Raw genomic sequence first — 6371 nt, 5'->3', positions numbered from 1 at the left:
TATTTGGTGACTTCATCACTGGATTGGGCTTGTGTATCAATTACCATCTGCAACCTATCTGGGGGAGTGCTTTTTGACGTTCCCTTCTTTGCCTTTTTGACTGAGGCATTGTAGCACTCCCTAGCCTCCCTCTAGTTTGCCAACACGCGTCTTACCCCTGCGTCTGTCAGGAATTTCATGGCTAAGTGCCACATAGAGGTGACGGCCCATAGATCAACCAATATAGGCCTCCCAATGACGGCATTGTACGCAGAAGGACAATCGACTACTATGAAAGTAGCGAGTAATGCCCTAGTAGTAGGCGTTGTACCTGCTATCACTGGTAGTCTGATTAACCATGCGAGGGCGAGTCCCTCACCAGAGAAACTGTATATTGTTTGGTTGCAAGGCTCCAGGTCCTTAACAGACAACTTCATGCGTTTCAGCGAAGATTTATACAGGATATTCACCGAACTTCCTGTATCAACCAGCACTCTCTTCACCATCATGTTGGCCATTTGGATATCCACGACCAGTGGATTGGAATGTGGGAACCGGACATGTTGGGCATCGCTATCAGAGAAGGTTATTTCGCCTTCTTCTGACCGAGCCTTTTTCGGTGCGCAATCATCCACAGTCATCATCTCGATGTCCTGGTCGTGGCGCAGAGTCCGAGCATATCGTTCTCTGGCCTTTCCGCTGTTTCCTGCGAGGTGTGGGCCTCCATAGATGGTTAACAATGTGCCAGTTACGGGGTCAGGCTGCAAAGGTGGCGAGCGTTGGCGTGTGGGCGCTTGCTCGTTGCCACTTGGAACTTCTCGTTGGGAATTTCCCGAGGCTCGTATATATCTTCTCAAGTGTCCTTGTCTAATAAGGAACTCGATCTCATCCTTCACCTGGTTGCATTCGTTGGTATCATGTCCGTAGTCGTTATGATAACGACAGAACTTGGTAGTGTCTCTTCTCGAAATATCCTTTCGAATGGGAGCAGGTTTCTTATAAGGCACACTGGAACTCGTGGCCTAATAAACCTCTCCCCGAGACTCAACTAGGGCAGTATAGTTAGTGAACCGAGGTTCATAACAGTTACCCTTGGAACGTTTATTATCAGAGGTGGAAGGCTCATTATGTGGCCGTTTCCCCCCGTTCTTGCCATTGTCGTTGCCGTTCCCGTTGCCTTTGCTGTTTCCATTGGGCTTGGACCCATTGGCGGCTTTGGCGGGCTCGGCAGTCCCCTTATCCTTGCCTGGGGGTTTCCCTTCATTGGAAATAGCATCCTTGAGCTTGATGTATCGATCAGTCTGATCTAAGAATTCCTGGGTAGTTCTAACCCCATGTTTTCGAAGGCTTTCCCAGAGAGGCGTGCAGCGCTTAACCCCTGCGGTTATGGCCATCATCTTGCCTTCGTCTCCCACTATTTTTGCTCCAGCAGATGCTCGCATAAAGCACTGGACGTAGTCCTTCAGTGGTTCTCCATCTTGCTGGCGTATTTCAACCAGCTGGTTTGCCTCAGTCAGGTGCACACGACCCGCGTAGAACTGTCCGTAAAACTCCTTCACAAACATTTCCCAGGAAACTATACTTGCAAGAGGGAATTTGAAAAACCACTCCTGTGCGGCATCAGAAAGTGTTGCAGGGAAGATCCTGCACCGAGTGTCTTTGGACACTTTCTGAATGTCCATTTGTATCTCAAACTTGTTGACGTGAGATACCGGGTCACCATACCCATCAAAATTCAGAAGCGTAGGCATCTTAAACTTGTTAGGAGTTTTTGCCATAGCTATCCTCTGGACGAAAGGAGTGCCTTTTCTCCTTTCATGGTCGATATGAGATGTTCTTCCCCCGATCAGCTGCTACACTGCCTGGTTGAGGGCATCTATCTGGGCTTGCACGGCGCCAGGAATCGCCGTGGCCTCTGGTGCTGGGGGCACGTACTCGTTGTGCCGCTCGCAGCGATCGTTGAGTACATCTCTCAAATCCTCATCTCTCCTCCACTGCTCGCTAGCTCCGAACCGGTTGAAGACGTTATTTTGTCTGGGCTGCCCCCCAGCGTCCCGTCTGTCGGGTTGGTCATCCCTAGGTGGATGGCTTCTGCCTCCACCTCTTTCTTCATTCCTCCGACCGGCATTTCCTCTGCCTGAGTCAGCCTCGTTATAACCATGGCCATCTCTGAATCTCGATTGGCTATGGTGGGATCGACTGTTCCCTCGGTTGCCTTCCTGGGCTGGGACCTCTTGAGCGTTATAGGGTGGCCTGCGTTGGTCGGTAGGTCCCCGTGCATTATCATGCCGTGGGGGGCCTCGGACCGCAGAGCCTAACTCTGAGTTCCTCCTGTTACCAAGTGGACGCTTTCCTCTGCTTGGAGGGTTTGGCTCGTCGCCCCTGTGGCGTCTAGGACTGCGAGGCGGCTGCTCGGCCCTATTCTGCCTCTGCTACGGGGGATTTCCGCGACCAGCTTGGGATAGAGGATGTGCCTCAGGGTCCAGCGGGACATCGTCCTGAGGTGCCAGTGGATGCTCGGGCCTTTGTGGGCTCGAGGGCTGGATAGGCGGGCTAGGATTGGGACCCCTGTGGGGTGGCCCATTCACGGGTTGATCAGGCTGTGAGGCAAGTGCAGCTTGATTCCTAGCCAGTTGCAAGGCTGCCTCGAGGGCTTCCATGGCCTCCCTCTGGCGACGGTCCATCTCCGCCTGTCTTTCACTCAGCTCCAAGCGCTGCCGTTCAATTTCTTGTTGCTGCCGCGCCATGATTTCAGCAGCACTTTCCTGGCCGGCCCTCAGATTGTCCAGTTCCTCCTGAAATACCCCTAAGGTATTCTTCAGCATTTCGGAGTCCATTTCTTCCTCATCAAATTCCAAATGTGGCTCATCCTCTGCCACGTTTGGAGGAGGCGGGTGAGATGGTGTAGCACCGGTCGCCTGTCCAGTTTTCTTGGTAGTTTTCGCCATTGATCTTTCAACGATAATGTATCAAGCTCTCAATGAAAGCACCAGAATGTTGACCCTGAATTTGGCCAACTGACACGGAGTCAAATTTTCTTGATGCGGACAAACGCGTTGGAAAGAATAAGATGACGAAATAATAAAGAACACAAAAGTTTATAGTGGTTCGGCCCCAAAATCTAGTAATAACCTACGTCCACTCGAATTGATATTGATATAGAATTCAAAGGAGTGATCAAAGAACTAGGGTTCAATGAGTTTCACCAACCTCTGAAGGACAAGACAATATATCAAATAGAATCACTCTAGTCTCAAATAATTCGAAGGCCAAAAGTCCCTTCCTTGAGCTATCTTTCTCTATTTATAGGCTCAAGGGGGATTACATTAATTTGTTACAGATATTCTTTCCTAAATAATAGGATACTCAGGAAATCATGGGAGTCAATTTCGGGATTGACTAAGATCTTTATAAAAATATCATGAGATACGCGGAACCTGCGACCATACTGGTCGCAGGTAAACTTCGACTGCCTTTTGCTTGTAATATCTCTTCTGGTCGATACCCTAGCATAATTCCGCCAAGTGTCAGCCACGTGTCCAGAAGTCACTTGCCACGTCATTCGTGCCTATTTTTTGGATAACAAAAGCTAGTGTGATCCTCATCAGGTGGATGCATACTAATCTTATTGTACCCAAAGTGTCATCCATGAATGGTAGAATTTCATGTTCTAATGTAGCATCGACCAGTTGGTCAATCCTTGGGAGCAGGAAACAATCATTTTGGCAGACTTTATTGAGGTATGTGAAATCCACGCACGTCCTCCACTTGCCACTCGGCTTGGGAACTAGTACAGGATTAGAGACCCAAGATGGATAAAATGCTACCTTGATGAATCCTTTCTTGATCTTTTAACGCCTTCGATCTATCTTTGTCGAGGAGCCTCCTTTTTTGTTACACTGATGGAAATTTTTTGTCTATATTTAAGACATGGTTGATAACTGCTGGGTCAATCCCAACCATATCTTTATCCAACCAGGAAAACACCTCCTGGTTCTCTTTCAAAAATTCCACCAGTTTCTTCTTCGTTGTTGCTTTAAGTTTTTACCGACTTTCACAACTCTGGTCGGAACTGCCTCTTCTAGTTGGACCTCCTCAAGGTCCTCCAATGGTCCCACATTTTCTTCAAAATCCCTAAAGCGAGGATCTAAGTCTCCATCCTCACTTTGGGAAACACCCTATTTGGTGACCTCTTCACCTGATTGGGCTTGTACTTCATTCGCCAATAGCAACCTTTTTTCGAATTTTTCCCCCAATCCACCCCTTTTTTCCTTGGTGATCGAGGAATTATAACATTCCCGCACTTTTCGCTGGTTTCCCAACACGCATCCCACCCCTGCGTTGGTTGGAAACTTCATGGCCAGGTGCCAAACCGAGGTCACAGCTCGTAGGTCGACTAGGATAGGCCTTCCAATCACAACATTATATGCAGAAGGACAATCAACTACTATAAAAGTAGTGAGTAATGTCCTGTTCACTGGTACAGTTCCTGCTGTGACTGGAAGCCTAATCCACCCAGTTAGGGCGAGCCCTTCACCAGAAAAACAATAAATGGTTTGGTTGCATGGCTCCAAATCTTGCACTGACAACTTCATCCTCTTTAGTGAAGATTTGTACAGAATGTTGACTGAGTTTCATGTATCCACCAATACTCGCTTAACCATCATATTGGCGATCTGGACATCTACGACCAGAGGATCGAAATGGGGAAATCGGACATGCTAAGCGTCAAGCTCAAAGAAAGTTATTGATTCTTCCTCTATTTGAGCTTTTTTGGGAGTTCGCTCCTCTACGTTCAGAAAGGTATAGGCATTCCCCAGCAACTAGTTTTAATAAAACAAGGGGTTCAGCCAAATACTTCTTCAGATCTTGAAATGTCTATTTGCATTCTTCTATCCATTCAAATCTTCTATTTCCCCTGAGCAGATTATAGAAGGGAAGACATTTTTCCGTGGACTTGGAAATGAACTGATTTAATGCCGCAAATTTTTGAGTTAGGCTTTAGACTTCTTTCTGCGAACTGGGCGACTGCATTTCTAACAACAATATGATTTTTTCAAGGTTTTCCTTGATCCCCCTTGAGTTAACAATGAAGCCTAGAAATTTCCTCGACAAGACCCCAAAGGTACATTTTTGGGGGTTTAACTTCATATCATACTTTCTCAGCACGCCGAAAAAATTCTTCCAGATTGGATACATGGTTATTGAAATTTTTTACTACACAAACATGTCATAAACGTACACTTCCATGTTTTTCCCGATCTTTACAACAAACATTTAATTGACCAAACTCTGATATGTGGCACCAACATTCTTTAGTCCAGGTGGCATGACTTTGTAGCAGTATACATTGTGTTCACTCACGAAGCAGGTATGCTCTTAGTCTGCATGGTTCATCGTGATTTTGTTATATCCAACATACGCGTCCATGAAGTACATGACCTTGCAGCTGGCTGTTGCGTCAACTAACTGATCTATTCTTGGTAGTGGAAAATAGTCGGAGAATTCAATGCAGGTCCTCCATTTTTCGTTTGGCTTTGGGACCAGAACGAGATTAGCAATCTAGGTCTGGTACTTTGCCTCCCTAATGAATCCACATTTCAGTAGGTGAGCAACTTCTACCTCCAAAGATTCTCCTCGCTTATTCCTTAATAGCCTTGATCTCTACTGCTTTGCAGGCACAGTTTTTTTCAGGTTCAGGGCATGCATAATCACACTATGACTGATTCCCACCATATCTTCATGTGTCCAGGCGAAGACATCGAGGTTTTTCCTCAAAAACTCGATCAGATCCTTTTTTCGTTCAACTCCTAGATTCTTTCCAATCTTTACCACTCTCAAACGTGTCTCTGGATCAAAAATCATTTCTTCTAGCTTCTCTAAAGCCTGAAGCTTGGATCGGTCTTCCCCTATTGTTGGGTCTATTTCCTCTGGTTGGGTGACCTCATTGTTTGACCCCTGAGGTTATTCTACCTCTTCAACAATTACTATTGTTTGAGATTCTTCATTCTCTTCAACTATCACCATGGCTTGCTGCCCAGGTTGTGATTTTCTCTTCATGGCAATGTTGTAGCATTCTCTGGAAGTGAACTGATCCCCTCTTACCATGCATATGCTCAAGGAAGAGGGAAATTTTATGGCCAAATGGCAAACTTAAGTTATGGCTTCAAATGCCATCAGTGCTGGTCTTTCAAAGAATGTGTTGTAGGCAGCTGGACTATCAATTACCATGAACTCAAGCATCCTGGAAACAACTTGTGCTTCATTTTCTAGAGTTACAACGAGCTCGATCGTTCCTATAGCTTCCATTCATTCTCTCGAAAACCCATAAAGATTCATGGAGGTTTCCTTAATATCGACCACTGATAATCCCCTTTTTTCAAGAGTGGACC

Source organism: Humulus lupulus, chromosome 1 (genome assembly GCF_963169125.1).
Source record: "Humulus lupulus chromosome 1, drHumLupu1.1, whole genome shotgun sequence".
Taxonomy (NCBI): domain Eukaryota; kingdom Viridiplantae; phylum Streptophyta; class Magnoliopsida; order Rosales; family Cannabaceae; genus Humulus; species Humulus lupulus.
The sequence above is the reverse complement of the archived record's forward strand: the minus strand, read 5'-3'. Positions refer to the sequence as shown.